Source organism: Aquarana catesbeiana, linkage group LG01 (genome assembly GCF_042186555.1).
Source record: "Aquarana catesbeiana isolate 2022-GZ linkage group LG01, ASM4218655v1, whole genome shotgun sequence".
Lineage (NCBI taxonomy): Eukaryota > Metazoa > Chordata > Amphibia > Anura > Ranidae > Aquarana > Aquarana catesbeiana.
This window is the reverse complement of record NC_133324.1, coordinates 189,569,982-189,587,170: the sequence shown is the minus strand read 5'-3', so window position 1 is coordinate 189,587,170 and position 17,189 is coordinate 189,569,982. Positions and strand designations below refer to the sequence as shown.

The window sequence follows — 17,189 nt, the reverse complement described above, 5'->3', positions numbered from 1 at the left end:
TTCTGACTAAAATACATTTAAGTTTTTGGTTTTAAAATTTCAAGGGGTATGAATTTTTCGAGGCACTGTATATTGCACGCCATGAATTTCACAGTCGGCTCCGATCTTAGTTCCTGGTCACGAATGGACAGTGTGTGTGGGATGACTCCACTCCAAGATCACACCCTATGCATTTTGGCGTCACATTGTCATCTGAGGTAGCTTAAAAAGCATAGTACAATTTGGTTCCGTAGAGGAAAAGGTTCCTTCCTTATCCCTAAGATCGTCAGATAGTCCCTGGATTTGCTGAATAATTAGTAATGGTTAATCACCCCAATGAGGCAGCAATAAAAGAGGTTTAACCACTCCTCACTCTATCCAAAACAAAAAAACTGTTTGGCTTTAGATATACTTTAATTTTTTTATTTGAAATTTTTATCTTTTTCCTTTAGCTGAGCAAACTTTTTGTATTTAAGTGCCCAGAAGCACTAAAAGAAGCAGAATCTACAGGTCAAAAATAAGTAATAATTCATTAGCCATATAATTATCCTAGTTTGGTGACTAAAAGTGTTAAAATCAAAGCATCAGAATGACAGCCAAGCAGCTAAAATTTTCATTAGCAGAGGTCAGCAATGGAAGACTATATTCTGCTTTCACAACTGGTTGGTGTCTCCTTCAGTATATGTTTGTTAGTGTGTGCATTTAAGTCTGATTGATTTTTATCTTACACTATTAGTGTAAGGTTACAAGTATATGCATGTGGGCGGCACAGTGGAGTAGTGGGTAGCACACTCGCTAGCAGTAAGAAGGGTTGCTGGTTCGAATCCTGTCCACGACACTACCTGCCTGGAGTTTGCATGTTCTCCCTGTGTCTGCGTGGGTTTCCTCTGGGTACTCCGGTTTCCTCCCACACTCCAAAGACATGCTGGTAGGTTAATTGGATCCTGTCTAAATTGGCCTTAGTATAGGTATGAATGTGAGTTAGGGACCTTAGATTGTAAGCTCCTTGAGGGTATAGGGACTGATGTGAATGTATAATATATATATATGTAAAGCGCTGCGTAAATTGACAGCGCTATATAAGTACCTGAAATAAATAAATAATAAAAATGTGTAGCGCTGGTAGATTTTCAATCTACCGCAGATTAGGTAAATTTAGTAAATTGTGTGTTAGGAAGGTAAAAGTTTGCCTCTGTTCCAGCTTGGCTGACGTTGTGTGTGCTTCTATGCTGACCGGTGGGTGTCGCTGTTACCATTAGTCAGTGTTGGAAGGGCAACGTGTCGAAGTGTATAGATGCTCCTCTGTCTCGGAGACAAGCTCGGTGGAGGTGGTCCTCCGAGTTGCATTCTGGGAAGGGGGTATTTATGGGACAGACGCCATGTTTTAGGGTTCGTTTTCAGCCACCTGTTGGCCCTCCTGGCCGACAGGTATGTGTTAAGGAGCTACCTTGTGGTCCTCTGATCGGGAGGCCCACGATGCTACGGCGCAGGGGTGGGTTCAGAGGCTTGTCTGGGGCCTACCACCGCGCCCGAGGAATGGTCCTGAGCTGTCGGTCCTGTGTGACGAAGCTGGACAGCCGAGGAGATCCTAGGGGAGGACCTGTCTTGGAGAGATCACGCGACGTGTTGGTCTATAGAGGGGCCTGGTGACTCGGTTGCAGGACGTATCCAAAAGAAGTAATCATACAGCATAGTGTCGCCGGTTCGACTTAAAGGTTCAGGCACTGTGACTGACTGTTCATTGCAGAAAATCTGATACATCCTGTGGCAGAGGATTGTGCAGATTTACCCCCCCAAGTAAGTCTGTGGCAGAGACTTTAGATTTGTGCTGCATACTGGCTGCTAGACCGGTGAGAGAGGCCTATCCAGACGAGCAAAGAGTGCATCCCATGAGCGAAACGCATTCCACATAATTATCTGAATTCTACCGGGACATTTGTTGCTAAGATCTTATAAGAAGATATTTGAGTTTCTCCTGAAAGTTTCCTTTTCCGCCTCTTTCCTGCTACTTCCTAAAGTTTGACTGTTCAATAAATCATTGAAAACGTACTCCAGTGTTAGTGCGTGTGTCGTCTAGCAGTAAACTCTACGGAACCCCTAGACCCGGTGCCGGTGAATCAGAGGGAAGCAAAGTGAAGGTAAGAGACCCATTTAAACCAGCAGCTCCACCGAGAGTTAGTGCTACACATGTTTGTATTAAGCAAAAAGTCAAACAGCTCACCTGCCAGCCAGCATCAATAATAATAATAATTATAAATTTTATTTATAGTGCCCTTTTCATCAAATGATCTCAAAGGGCTACAGGTTAAAAGAAACAAAAAAATTAGCAGTTTATACAATTGAACGAAATATCTAAAAGAGACAAAAGAAATGTCTTAAGACCTTTTTTAAAACAGTCAGTGGATTGAGGAGCCCTCAAGGTGTCAGGTAGGGCATTCCACAGGCACGGAGCAGCTGCAGAAAAGGCCCTGTTTCCCATTGTCCTGAGTCTAGTTCTGGGTATATGAAGAAAGTTGGAATTAGTGGAACAGAGGGAACGTGTTGGGTTTTGTGGTTTGAGAAGTTCCTTGAGGTAGGGGGGCATGTACATGGATGCGTCATGCTCCTCACTGCCAATGCCTTCCTTGGCCAGAAGCCTCTCACTTGTTGCTGACTCCTTCCTCAGTCAGCGGAGTGTTCCTTGCCTACCTCTATTTCCACCAGCATCTTGCCCCCTTCCCCTGACTTTTTCTATGGCTAGCAGCCTGTCCCATGTTGCTAGTGCCTTTTTTTTTATATTATCTTTTTATCAAATTTTTTTACAGTAATACAACATACCAACATTACATCAAAACAAAACAATAATTCTGCAAAGTATATTTTTGAATCCCAATCTCTTATTTCAGAAAATCTCCAGAATATCAAGAGGGGCCAAGGAGAATAAAGCCAGTCCTGGGACTGTTAGCCAAGGTCCCCACAGTTAACTAATGTATCTGGTGTACCCCTATTCTGATAAACCTGGTGTTCCACTAGTATTGAATCATTTACCTGAGTGCCATTCCTCAAATAGTGGTATACTGGGGGACATCCATTTTCCTGCAATTAGCGTGCGGCTATAAACAGTAATCTTCCAATTGATATTAATGTTTCCCTTGGGTATAACTCTTCATTAAAATAACCCAGTAAACAGATCTTAGGATCCGTTTCAATATGAGTACTATAGGCTCCATTAACTGTGCTCACCACTTCTCGCCAATAGCTGACCAGTTTGGGGCACTTCCACAACATATGGAGCAAGTCAGCTGGAGATTGCTTACACCGTGGGCAATCCGGGGTTTCCCTCCGCCTCCACTTATATAGCTTTTCTGGGGTCCTATATGTCCTTTATATAACAAAACAATTTGGATAAGCATTGTGTAGATGATACAGATACCAATGGAGCCCTCTTCAGAATATTTTGCCACTCCTCCTCTGATATGACTCCCAGATCTATCTCCCAGCCCTTTCTACCTGGGCTATCTAAAATATCTTGATACTTCGTCATACATTGACTATAGACTATTGAAATCAGACCTTTTTTTTCTCATAGCCCCTGCCAATAATGATAGCAATGGCATAGATCTTATATTCATCCTGACACTTCTAAACTGTGAATGTCGTAATTGTAAATATTTATAGAAATGATTACGAGGCAATTGGTAAAACTCCTGTAACTCTTGAAAAGGCCGCAAAACATTTTGAGCATAAAGCTGAGAAATATATTGTATTCCTTTAGAATGCCAACGCTCAAACCCCTCCAATTTACAAAGTTCTTCGTAGTGCCTGTTCCCCCCCCATAATGGTGAAAATTCTGACACCCCTTCATATTTCATTATGCATTTCATTTCCTGCCATACTTTGTTCATAAATATCATTGTTGGGCTAAAGTGAGCATGCGCAAATTATCCTGATTCTAGCTGGGCTATAAGATTATAATGCGGGCTGTGGCTCAGAAGCACAGCCTGTATAGGATCTCTCCAATCTGTCGTCCCCCACCCCGCAAAATACTGCAGTTGGGAAGCTATGAATTAAATTCTTGGCTGCGGCACCCCCCTTCTTCCTTAGCACACTGAAGGGTAGAGAGTTTGAGCCTAGAGCTTTTTCCTTTCCACAATAACTTTCGAAACAAATCGGTGATTTGTGTAAGACATATAGTAATTGGGGTGCCCAAATCATTTTTATAAGATTTGCTTGGCCCACCACTGATAAAAGTAACTTAGACCAAGCTAGACTATTTTGTTTAAATTTATCCAAAATGGGAGTCAGATTATATTGTAAATAATCTTTCACCCTCAGATATATCCATGTTCCTAAATATTTAAAGGATGGCACAACTTTAATTTGCTGGGCCTCACTTGGTATATTCAAATTAGAGTAATCTAAAGGAAATAGGACAGATTTGTCCCAATTTATAACAAGCCTGAGAATGAGCCAAAGGTTTTTTATAAGGGTCATTCATGAAATCAAGGAATTATCCGTGTCTCCGAGAAACATCAGAGCGTCATCCGCATATAGAGAAATGTTCTCATTCCGTACTACTCTAATAAACTCGCAGATGTCCTCAGGCTGTTGAACGGTTTCAGCTATCGGCTCTACAGCCAGTGCGAATAGCAATGGGGACAAGGGACACCCCTGCCGAGTGCCCCTTGATAACGAAAAAAATTCTGTCACTAAACCATTAATTTGCATACAAGCCCTTGGAGCAGAATATAATAACTTAACCCAGCTCATGAATCTATCTGCCAGACCAAACCTGTCCAGAACCTCCCACAAGTCGGTCCACTCGAAGCTGTCGAATGCCTTTGCAGTGTTGAGTGACAGAATAGCTCTCTTCCCCAGGTTATCTGATGGTAACTGCATGTTTAAAAAAAGTCTCCTTAAATTGATCACTGTAGACCTAGTATGTATGAAACCAGACTTATCTGGATGGATCAATCCCTGAATAACCTTGCCCAATCTCATTGCCAAAATCCTTGCCAGAATCTTAAGTCCAAATTTAACAATGATATCGGGCATTAAGATTCCGGAGCCAGAAGATCCCTATCTGGTTTTGGTAATACAATGATGCAGGCATCATTCATAGAGTCTGGATGTTTGAAAGATTCTCAAGACTGGTTGAGTACCTTCAATAGTTCTGGCAGCAAGACATCACCTCCCCATATTGTTTGTACACTTCTGACAGTAACCTGTCTAGACCTGTAGCTTTGCTATTTGGAGATTCTGCCACTGCCCTTCCTAACTCCTCCAGAGTCAGAGGGGGTTAAGCTCCCCTCTCGCCATAGTGGAGAGAGAAGGCAGTTTTAAGGGGTCTAAAAAAAATTTAAGGCGTGACATGGGGTAATCAGCTTTGCTCTGGTACAAGTCACTATAAAAGGAGCAAAAGGAGCTCATAATTTAATTTTAATCATGTGTGACCTCGCCCCCTACTATACGAATAGCAGAAGTAAAATTTGTATTTACTTGAGAGTTTGCTACTACCGCTAGCATGTAACTCAGTCTCTCACCCTCCTCAGAACCACAGAATCTGGAGAGAAAACAAGCATGATCAGCCTTATCCAAGGTTGTTTGTCTATATACTAATTGTGCATCCTTCCAGGCACAGCGGTTAGAGGGGGTAGGAACCAGTATATACTGAGCTTTCTTTTGTTGCACCTCAGCTGCTATCGAAGACTCCCAGTTAGATTTTTTATGAACGCTTATTGCCTTCAATAGGACACCTCTTAGAAAGGCTTTCATGGTATCCCAAACCACCTGAAGTGAAGCAAACTTCTCGTTAATGCAGAAAAACTAATTTATGGCCGGACTCGTTGAGTCTCCCTGAGACAACTCTTTTATCCAAAAAGCAGGGACATGCCAGTTAGGCTTAATTCTGGGTTTTATTTTTTCTAAGGTAACTAAAATAGGGGAGTGGTCTGATAAGCCCCTAGTCATATATTGTATGTTAGACACCCATAGAAGAACCAAGTCCATGCCCAGCACCAAGTCTATTCTCGATAAAGTCTGATAAGTGTTTTTAAGGTGCCATATGTCCTGTAAACCCAGTTCTCTATAATACCTATAAAAAGGAAGTATCCACTTAAAGATCCTGCTGGATATCTATATCTACTAGGGTTGCAAACACTATTAAAATCCCCCACAATCAACAGCGGCATCCCCGGATTATCTACCCAGATTAAGCCTATTTGACGTATTACCTCACTATTATAATGTGGAGGGATATATACAGATCCCAATATGAATTGTGTAGAGAATATTTTACAGACTAATAAAATAAATCTACCCTGCGGATCCAGCAAAGTTTGCCTGCAGGAAAACTGTAATTTAGAGGAAATTAATATACTTGTACCTCTAGCATATGTAGAATATACAGCATGATACTGGTTAGGGAACATTCTATTCTGCAGCAAAGTAACCGTATCCTGAGTTAAATGCGTTTCCTGCAGGCAGACTATTGATGGTGCATATTGACTCAGAGTATCAAACATTCCGCTTCTTAATGTGATCCTTAATTCCTCTTATATTCCATGATAATATTGAGATTTCAGTAGCCATCTTTCACTATATATATATATATATATATATTTTATATATATATATATATATATATATATATATATATATATATATATATATATATATATATATATAGTCTAATATTAGTAAAAAGCCTATAGCTCGGTATATAGATATCCATCATCCCCCTGCACGGCTAACAGAATACATAATAACTAAAAACAAAAAGGAAGTTTAGACATTTATCCATACAAATATTAGGAGATTAGAAAGAGTAGAGTCAATGGTATATAAGTTGTAAAGGGAAGAAAAAATAAAGAAATTAAGTTCATCCAGGCTTGCAAATGGCCCACAAAATAAAGAGACAAGTTTATTAAGCTAAAATCCACGCTGGCTCCGCCTATAGCTGAAGGTAAAAAAAAAAAAAAGGAAATGCATCTCAAGAGAAACTCTTATGCCCTGTACACACGACTGGTTTTCCCATCGGAATAAACTCTGAAGGTTTTTCCGACGGAGTTCTGACGGAATTCCGCTGAAACTGTCTTGCGTACACACAATCACACCAAAAGTCCGACCGTCCAGAACGAGGTGACGTACAACACGTACAACATGATTAGAAAAAGGAAGTTCAATAGCCAGTAGCCAATAGCTTCCGTCTTGTAATTGCTTCAGAGCCTGCGTTGTTTTTGGTACGTCAGAACAGCATACAGACCAACGGTTTTCCCGATAGGAATTGGTTCCGTCGTAAATATTTAGAACATGTTCTCTTTCTAGGTCCGTCAGAATTTTCGATGTAAAAAGTCAGATGAGGCATACACACAATCGGGATATACGATGAAAAGCTCCCGTCTGACTTTTTCTGTCGGACATTCCGCTCGTTTGTACGGGGCATAAGCAAACTATATAGCATCTATATATCAAGCTATACAGTAAGCTATATATTGAAGCAGAACCTGTTTAGTTACACAATAAAAAAGAAAAAAAGGAGATAAAAAAAAAAAAAAAAAAAAAAAAGCTACTCCAATTATTCCAGCCATCAGACAGCATTCTTGCTAGAAGCAGGAAAAATCAAATGTTGCTCTTTTTTATCAAGCCAGCTACTAGCCTCTTTGGGGTCATCAAAAAACAGAGTTTCTCCCTTAACCACAATACGAAGTTTAGCAGGGTAGAGCATAGCATATTGAATTTGATGGGTGCAAAGATGCCTTTTAACATCTTCAGATCCGCGCTATAGCCGAATGACGGCTACAGCGCGAATCTGCTTTGCCGGGAGGGCATCAATAGACGTCCTCCCCTTTGCAAGCTAGCAACTATCCCCTGAAGGGCACGCGCAGCGCGCGCTGTGATCACCTGAGTTAATGATCACAGATCGGAGTAAAGGGTCGATTCCGACCCCTTACCACGTAATCAGCGTGATCAGCTGTCAGCCAAAGACACCTGATCACGTGATGTAAACAGAGGATCAATAATTCGTTTTTTTTTGTTCTCGCGCTAAAAGCGCGAGGAGAAAAAAAAGCCGATCACTGGCTTCTGTTGCAGGGACATCGGTCCCGAGCAGAGAGAGATGAAGCTGCCTCATATGTGCCCACAGTGCCCACCAATCAGTGCCCACAGTGCTCTCCAAAGAGTGCCCACAGTGCCCACCAGTACATCAGTGCCACCTATCAATGCCCACCAGTGCCACCTATCAATGCCCACCAGTGGTGCCAATCAGTCCCTCATCAGTGCCACCTAGCAGTGCTGCCTATCAGTGTCACCTACCCATGCCGATCAGTGCCCATCACTGCCACCCATCAGTGCCCATCACTGCCATTCATCAGTGCTCATCAGTGCCGCCCATCAGTGCCAGCTATCAGTGCCACCTATCACTGCCACCTATTAGTGCCCTTCAGTGCCACCTATCAATGCCCTTCAGTGACGACCATCAGTGCCACCCATCAGTGCCCACCAGTGCCACCTCATCAGTGCCCACCAGTGCCACCTATTAGTGCCCACCAGTTCCGCCTTATCAGTGCCCATCAGTGTCGCCTTATCAGTGCCCATCAATGCAGCCTATCAGTGCCCATCAGTGTCACCTTATCAGTGTCCATCAATGCAGCCTATTGGTGCCCAGCAGTGCAGCCTATCAGTGCCCATCAGTGCAGCCTCATCAGCGTACATCAATGAAGGAGAAAAATTACCTGTTTGCAAAATTTATTAACAAAATATTTTTTTTTTTTTAATTCTGTATTTTTAATTTTTTTTAACAAAAAAAAACCCAGAGGTGATCAAATACCACCAAAAGAAAGCTCTATTTGTGGGATAAAAATGATAAAAATGTAATTTTGTACAGTGTTGCATGACCGCGCAATTGTCATTCAAAGAGTGACAGCGCTAAAAGCTGAAAATTTAGTTTTGAGCTTTAGGTGTCCAGTAAGCAAGTGGTTAATATCTATAAACTGAGCTCTCTGTTTTTGAACTGCCAGAGAAAAGTCCAGAAAGAAAGAGACTTTGGAGCCATTAACTTCTATATTGCCCTTAGTTTGGGCTAAAAAAAAGGATTTTGTCTCTATCACTATAGTGGAGCATTTTTAAGATGATCGTTCGGGGAAGGTTACCCGGAGGTGGCGGTCTAGCAGAAATACGATGCTCCCGTTCTACCGCAAAGAAGGAAGTAAAGTTTTGTTTTTCAAATACAGCCAGCAGCCATTTTTCAATAAACTCGATGGGGTTCCTCCCTTCCATGCGCACTGGGAGTCCAAGAATGCGTATGTTATTCCTTCTAAGTCTATTTTTAATGTCATCTATACGATTAGCGTGATGCGTAGAATCCCCACTGCCTTTAATTCATGTTGCATACATCCCAACACCTTTCCTATGGTAGCGACCTGTTTCTCTAATGCCGATGTACATTCTCGCACCTTCTGCATGTCTAGGTGCATAATAGTAACATCCTCCCTTAGGCAATTGAACTGGGTAGATAATGTATTTAGGGTATGTTTACAGTTCTGTATAGCCAAGAACACATCTTTAAGGGTTGGTTCCCCGTTTAAGGCAGCTATACTAAGCTGTGAAAGATCACCCTGGGCAGAAGCACCTAGCGCAGAGCATCCACCTCTCTCCCCTCTCTCAGCCATAGCCATACAATCCTCCGCTTGCCTTCCCCCATCCACTACCTCCGTTACCTCACATACTGCTGTAGTCTCTGCTGCGTTGACTAGTGCACTAACTGGCTTCTCTGGGATCATCAGCTCCAGTCCAGCAGGTGGTATACCAGGCATAGCAGGGGCGTCCTTACCCGAATCCAAGTCCTTACTGGAGCTCCATGCAAAGCGCTCAAGCTTCTCTGCACTTATCTTTCTTCTTCTCCTTCTCCACAGTCAGCATACAACAATGCTGTCATGTGAGCCCAAGTCTAGCCCTTCTCCAGTCTCCGACATTGCAGTTCCAGCCTCTCTCTCCGCTCCGGTGTCTCTCCCCACTCCACTGTCTTTTCCTGCTCCAGCGTCCTTAAGCCTCTTCCCCATCGCTCTAGTAACCGCTCTGGTAGCCGAGTACTAATGCAGGATGGATCCCGTTGATTGACCGCAAACGGCCCACTGTCAGCCCCTGCTAATAGCTCAATGATAAGCGGTGTACTACAGGGCGGTATACTATAGGGCATAAACCACCAGAGATGCCTCCAACTTTACTAATTAGCTAATCTTCAGCTGATCTTTGGCGGAGCCTCGTGAGTCAGCGTCTCTCTCTCACATGCTAAGCCTAGCCACTCCCCCCTGTGCCTTTTTAATCAAACATTTAACTACATCCCATTCCTCACTGACTACTTTCTCAAGGTGTCTTTCCGCAAGGATTCGCAAGAAAAATGGCAGATTTCTTCTTGCACCAAAAGCCTTCCCCTTGTCGCTGACTTCTACCTCAGCTTGTAGCAGATTTGTTACTTTGGGGAATTCTTCCACGATGATTCACTAGCAATTTTTTTATGACCAAATCCTTCTGAGAAAGCAGCCTATCCCTTGCCACTAATTCTTTCTTAAGCCAACAAACTGTTCCTCATTGCACACTCCGTCATGCCTGCTGTCTTTTTTCCTCAGCCAGCAGCCTGCCCTCAAGACTGACTCCATCCCTTGGCAACAGTGCTGTATTCCATGATGATTCCTCTCTCTGTCAGTATCCTGTTTCTCGTCAGCTCATCTCTCCCCACTGCCTTGTACTTCCTCTGCCAGTAGCCTGTTTTTTACTGCTGTCTCCATTTTGCCAAAAGTCTGCATGGCCAACTGTGGCCAACTGTGTCCTCAGCTTACAATCTCTCCGTTTCCACAGACTCCATCCTTGGCCAGAAGTGTGTCAACTGCCAATGAATCCTTCCTTGGCTAGAAGTCCACCCATGTCCCTCACTGTATATTGCTGCCACCTTCTTTCTCAGCCACAGCCCTGTTCCTCAGCACCAACATGTTTCTCAGGCAACATCCTGTCTCCCCCTGCGGATTCCTTCCTTAGCCAGCACCTGGTACTCTAGCCACCAACTCTATCTTTGGTCAGAAGCTTGTTCTTTGACACCATCTCTGTCTTTGGCCTAAGCCTGTCCCACACCAATGATATTTCTTCAGTCAGCAATCTGTCCCTCACTGCCAGTTTTGTCATCACCAGCAGTTCTTTCACTGCCCACCAGCCCATACCTCACTTTCTTCAGCTAATTGCCTGTCCCTTGCTGGTGACTCTGTCATAATTGTCAACTGCTTTGTTGTCCAACAGCCTGTCCCATGCCATTGCCTGGTTGCTCACCCAGTAGCCTGTCCTCAACTTCCTTCATTTCCCAAAATTCTGTTCCTTTGCTTCAAACTCCTTATGCCCTGTACACACGACCAGTTTTCCCGTCGGAATAAACTCTGAGGATTTTTACGATGGAGTTCCGACGGAATTCCGCTCAAGCTGTCTTGCATACACATGGTCACACCAAATTCCAACTGTCCAGAACGTGGTGACGTACGACGAGACTAGAAAACGGAAGTTCAATAGCCAGTGCGCCACCCTTTGCGCTCCTTCTGCTAATTTTGTGTTTATCTCGTGTTAATAGAAGTTTTGTGAGAGACGATTCGTGCTTTTCAGCTTTCGTGCTTTTCAGTCCGTTACTGCTCTTCAGTTTGTGCTTGTGGGGTTTGTATCTGTTCTTCAGTGCGTGTGGTCTGTTTGTATCTGTTTTTCAGTGCGTTCTTGTCCGCATTAAAAGATCAAAGAATTTGCAGCGTGAGGAATGTGCTATCTCCATTACGAACACTAGTTTTACCAGACCGAGCGATTCCGTTTTAATACTTGCTTCAGAGCATGCGTTGTTTTTGGTGTGTCGGAACAGCATACAGATGAGTGGTTTTTCCAATAGTAATTTTTTCTGTCGGAAAAATATAGAACATGTTCTCTATCTAAGTCCGTCTGAATTTTTGACGGAAAAAGTCCGATGGGGCATACACACAGATGGAATATACGATGAAAAGCTCACATTGGACTCTTTCTGTTGGAAATTCCGACCGTGTGTACGCGGCATTACTCATCCAGCAGAATGTTCCTCATCACTATCTTCTTCCTTGAGGAATCACCCTATCCATCCATCTTTCTTTGTTGAATTTGTTCTCCATACATCACCAGCAACTTGTCTCTTGTCAACTTTTTCTTCTGCCAGCAGCCTGTCCCCTGCCAACAGACCAACCTAAGCCTCCTTCTATGCCACCAGCTGCTTCCTTGGTCAGCATCCCTTCCCTTGATGACAGCTCCTTCCTTAGTATAAAAGTTGCTGGTGAATTGTGGTCAAAGTATTCTTCAAAGGAGTAAGTTGGCGACTAAGGGAATGCTGTTGGGAGAGTTGGCCAGCAGCCTTTACCTTGCTGATTCCTTTTGGTTTGCTAGCAACATATCTCTTCAGTCACTTGGCAATATTATTTTCCTTGCAGCATCATATAGCAACTGCCTTGCCCCATTTTATCTTTGGTGAAGAAATAGTGATTAATGTTTGGTACCATTTGTTTTCTCCAAGGACTGTTGTCCAGCCATAAACATAAGACCAACAGCTAATCTATTGCCTGGCATCCGATATCTATAGATGCAGTTAATGTAGGATTTTTCCAGTCAAAACTAAAAATGCAAGAGACTGTAGACTCCAAAATCCTTTAGCTTCTTATAGCTCGCCACATCAAGGGCTCTCATGCTTTGTAATGGAAAATATATTTTAAAGAATCCAGCAGGAAGAATGAGATCACATGGAGTGACCTATCTAAGGTGAACTGGGAGCCCGGGTGTTGAAATGTCACTGGAGACCCTGAAATGTGATGGTAGTAGGTTATCTAACTGTAATATCAGTAATGGATAGGCTTGCAGTATACACTATATTACCAAAAGTATTGTGACGTCTGCCTTTACATGCACCTGAACTTTAATGGCATCCCAGTCTTAGTCCATAGGGTTCAATATTGCGTTGGTTCACCCTTTGCAGCTATAACAGCTTCAACTCTTCTGGGAAGGCTGTCCACAAGGTTTAGGAGTGTGTCTATGGGAATGTTTGACCATTCTTTCAGAAGTGCATTTGTGAGGTCAGGCACTGATGTGGATGAGAAGGCCTGGCTCGCAGTCTCCGCTTTAATTCATCCCAAATGTGTTCTATCGGGTTAAGGTCAGGATTCTGTGCAGGCCAGTCAAGTTCCTCCACCCCAAAACTCACTCATCCATGTCTTTATGGACCTTGCTTTGTGCACTGGTCCAAATCATTTGGTGGAGGGGGATTATGGTGTGGGGCTGTTTTTCAGGGGTTGGGCTTGGCCTCTTAGTTCTAGTGAAGGGAACTCTTAAGGCATCAGCATATCAAGACAGTTTGGACAATTTCATGCTCCCAACTTTGTGGGAACAGTTTGGGATGGCCCCTTCCTGTTTTAACATGACTGTGCACCAGTGCACAAAGCAAGGTCCATAAAGACATGAAGGAGTGAGTTTGGGGTGGAGGAACTTGAGTGGCCTGCACAGAGTCCTGACCTCAACCCAATACTGTGAGCCAGGCCTTCTCATCCAATATCAGTGCCTGACCTCACAAACGTGCTTCTGGAAGAATGGTCAAACATTCCCATAGACACACTCCTAAACCTTGTGGATAGCCTTCCCTGAAGAGTTGAAGCTGTTATAGCTGCAAAGGGTAGGCCAACTCAATATTGAACCCTACGGTCTAAGACTGGGATTCCATTAAAGTTCATGTGAGTGTGAAGGCAGGTGTTCCAATACTTTTGGTAATATAGTGTACAGTTGTGCTCATAAGTTTACATACCCTGGCAGAATGTATGATTTCTTGGCCATTTTTCAGAGAATATGGATGATAACACAAAAACATTTCTTTCACTTATGGTTAGTGTTTGGCTGAAGCCAATTATTATCAATCAACTGTGTTTACTCGTTTTAAATCCTAATCACAACAGAAACTACCCAAATGACCCTGATCAAAAGTTTACATACCCTGGTGATTTTGGCCTGATAACTTGCACACAAGTTGACACAAAGGGGTTTGAATGGCTGTTAAAGGTAACCACCCTCACCTGTGATCTGTTTGCTTGTAATTAGTGTGTGTGTATAAAAGGTCAATGAGTTTCTGGACTCCTGACAGACCCTTGCATCTTTCATCCAGTGCTACACTGACGTTTCTGGATTCTGAGTCATGGGGAAAGCAAAAGAAGTGTCAAAGGATCTGTGGGAAAAGGTAGTTGAACTGTATAAAACAGGAAAGGGATATAAAAAGATATCCAAGGAATTGAGAATGCCAATCAGCAGTGTTCAAACTCTAATCAAGAAGTGGAAAATGAGGGGTTCTGTTGAAACCAAACCACGGTCAGGTAGACCAACTAAAATTTCAGCCACAACTGCCAGGAAAATTGTTTGGGATGCAAAGAAAAACCCACAAATAACTTCAGGTGAAATACAGGACTCTCTGAAAACATATGGTGTGGCTGTTTCAAGATGCACAATAAGGGGGCACTTGAAGAAAGATGGGCTGCATGGTAGAGTCACCAGAAGAAAGCCATTACTACAAAAATGCCACAAAGAATCCCACTTAGAATATGCCAAACAGTACAGAGACAAGCCTTAAACCTTCTGGCACAAAGTCATTTGGAGTGATGAGACCAAAATTTAGCTTTTTGGCCACAACCATAAAAGCTACATTTGGAGAGGAGTCAACAAGGCCTATGATGAAAGGTACGGAGGTGGATCGCTGATGTTTTGGGGATGTGTGAGCTACAAAGGCACAGGAAATTTGGTCAAAATTGTTGGCAAGATGAATGCAGTATGTTATCAAAAAATACTGAAGGAACATTTGCATTCATCAGCCAGGAAGCTGTGCATGGGATGTACTTGGACATTCCAACATGACAATGATCCAAATCACAAGGCTAAGTCAACCTGTCATTGGCAACAGCAGAATAAAGTGATGGTTCTGGAGTGGCCATGTCAGTCTCCTGACCCCAATATCATTGAGCCACTCTGGGGAGATCTCAATCGTGCAGTTCATGCAAGACAGCCAAAGAATTTACAGGAACTGGAGGCTTTTTGCCAAGAGGAATGGGCAGCTTTATTATCTGAGAAGATAAAAAGCCTCATCCACAAATACCACAAAAGACTTCAAGCTGTCATTGATGTTAAAGGGGGCAATACACGGTTTTAAGAACTGGGGTATGTAAACTTTTGATCAGGGTCATTTGGGTAGTTTCTGTTGCCAGAAACACAGTTAATTGATAATAAATGGCTTCAGCCAAACACTAACTATGAGTGAAAGAAACGTTTTTGTGTTATCATTCATATTCTCTGAAAAATGGCCAAGAAATCATAAATTCTGCCAGGGTATGTAAACTTATGAGCACAACTGTATGTGGGTCAAAAAAAATCTCAAGTATTGCTTTTTACTGTTGTGTCCCTTGGATGAATGTATTGGTCTTAAAACTGAGATACTTCAAATCAGATTACAACCTCTGTATACTTCCCATTTTGTTGATAAGATCAGTTTATCCATATATCTGAAGTTGTTTTGCTAATACCGTTCTACTCATAGTTTATATGTATATGTTTGGATGCAGTTAGGTTTTAAAATAGAACATCTTGTTTGCTAATTTACTGTATGTCCAAATATTTTTTTATTATTTCTCATTTGTCCACTAAGAATATGGTAGTAGAAAAAGCCTGGTTGTTGTAAATAATATTTAGCACAGAATGTGAGCGTGTTGGAGGCCTTTTTAATCTTTCATGGTCACAGCAGGTAGTTGTCATCCCATGTTGTAGCTGGGTGAATTCAAGTGTAAACCCATGCACATTAATGTCATTATAGATTTCTTGCTTGCCTGTCCCTGTGACATGTCTGTAATTTTTTGTCAGGTCATCCAGTCATCCTTACTGGCTGCAGTTCTGCAACAGTAGGAATTTGGCACAGAAAGGAGGCTGAACAGTACAGACGGTATACATCTGTTGAGTACAACCAGACACATATACTGATATTAACAAATTACATGTTTTACATTCTAATCTCAATTAAAAATAAACTTCTGCAAAAAATATAAAAACTGTTAATTACATTTGCTATGCTGCAGGCTTTTCACAAAGGCCTACAGCCTCTTGTCTTCCAGGGGTAATTTGCTTCCTTTCTTTTTTCCAAAGGTAAGAAATTAGTGCTTGGAGAACTCTGACCTACATATACATAGGCTGAGGGGGGATGCCAGAAACAATAAGGGTTTCATAAGGGGGGGGGGGGCACACAGCAATGTGGGATGAATTCCAAGATGAAAATCAGAAGCACGCAGCTGATGTTCCCTGATTCATTTTAATTGACAAATACTCTTTGATTGGAGTGTACCTTCCTTTAAAACTTCCTGTGGCACAGGAAGCATTGAATTCAGTAAAGAAAGGGCTAATGGCCGTCTCCTACTAAGTATAAAAAGTTAGCAAATGTTAGAGCTAATGCACTAAATAAGGAAATGCAGTTGAGGAATGCTGTTCTATATCCTATATACTGGTGAGGCATGCCCCATTCAGCTGAATTCACTACTGGAAGCAGAATCATCCCCAGACTTTAGAAGTGCCGGACTGTGGCCAGTGGGAGTAGAAAATGCCGCAGTGTCAGTGGACAATGCTTCAGGCTTGGTGGTCAGTGGGAAATAAAAATACATGGTCAGTAACAGTAGATAGAGCCGGCAACACTGAACTCTTTGAAGTGTAGTTTATTGATACATCAGAGTGACAGTAAAACAGTAGTGCTGACTCGTTTCGGCAGCAGCCTTAGTTGCCTGTGCCTGTGGTCAGGAGGATGTGGGAGGAGGAATATTACCCCATTGTTGGTGTTGGGGGGAATAGTGCCCCATTGTTGGTGTCAGTGGAAGGAATAGTGCCTCATTGTTGATGCCATGTGCAGGTATTATGTCCCACTGTTAGTGTCAGTGAAAAGATTGATATCTCATCGTTGGTGTCAGTGGAAGGAACAGTGCCCCAAGGGCCGGAAAAAGGCAACTAAAGGGCCGTATCCAGCTCACGGGCCACACTTTGGAGACCACCACTTTATAGTATTAAGAAAACATACAAGTTATTGAAACTTCCTCTTTCACTGTTGGATGATTCTTCCACCAGTAGTGAATGTATCTGAACAGGGCATGCTCCACCAGTAGGATACTGCCTTAATCACAAACCCATGA

At 42.7% G+C, this 17,189-nt stretch overlaps 1 protein-coding gene across 2 annotated transcripts in view; it reads left to right on the top strand.

Moving 5' to 3' along the window:
* The window catches only part of EPB41L4A (erythrocyte membrane protein band 4.1 like 4A), a 411,842-nt gene that overhangs the window by 367,883 nt on the left and 26,770 nt on the right, over nt 1–17,189 (top strand). The gene's annotated exons all lie outside the window — the stretch shown is intronic.